At 49.9% G+C, this 569-nt stretch overlaps 1 non-coding gene across 1 annotated transcript; it reads right to left on the reverse strand.

The window, feature by feature from the left end:
* Positions 1-272: 272 nt before the first annotated feature.
* TRNAF-GAA lies at positions 273-345 on the reverse strand. The gene has a single exon. It is a non-coding gene; the product is annotated as a tRNA-Phe (tRNA).
* Between the last annotated feature and the right edge of the window lie 224 nt (positions 346-569).

Here is a 569-nt window from a genome sequence, read left to right on the forward strand (position 1 = left end):
GGTCAGCTAGAAGAAGAGAGGACGGGAGCCAGGGATCAGGAAGTCGTCCTTACATCACCTTTGTGACTCTAGCTTGAAGGGGAGCTTCTTTTTCTTCCCCTTGCTGAGAAGCAGCAAGAGAAGAAAGAAAGGTCCGGTGAGCCAACTGGGTGCAGAAGCCAATGCTGCCTTTTCCTGCAGTGAAGCCCAAAATGAGGGACTTGCATTGAGTAAAGGCAGTGCTGTGCTTCCAGAAAAGAGCCCACTGCTGCAGGAAGAGGGATGAAACAGCCTACTGAAGCCTGGGATTGAACCAGGGACCTTTAGATCTTCAGTCTAACATTCTCCCAACTGAGCTACTTCAGCACCTGCAGCAGACCTTTTTGGGCTGTTGCTGCTCACCTTGAAGTTTATTCTCCATAAACCATCTCTCCAGTCAACAATGGCCAATGCAAGACGGAGATCGCTTGCTATTTTAGCCCTTGGAAACATCATCAACTAGTCTCTGGATCTCTCAAATGCTGCGCTTCAGTTCATGGGGGAAAGGCGAGAGAAGCGACCTTTGACCAGGGAAAGCAGGAGTTAGGGGT

Source organism: Mauremys mutica, unplaced genomic scaffold, assembly GCF_020497125.1.
Source record: "Mauremys mutica isolate MM-2020 ecotype Southern unplaced genomic scaffold, ASM2049712v1 Super-Scaffold_100216, whole genome shotgun sequence".
NCBI lineage: Eukaryota > Metazoa > Chordata > Testudines > Geoemydidae > Mauremys > Mauremys mutica.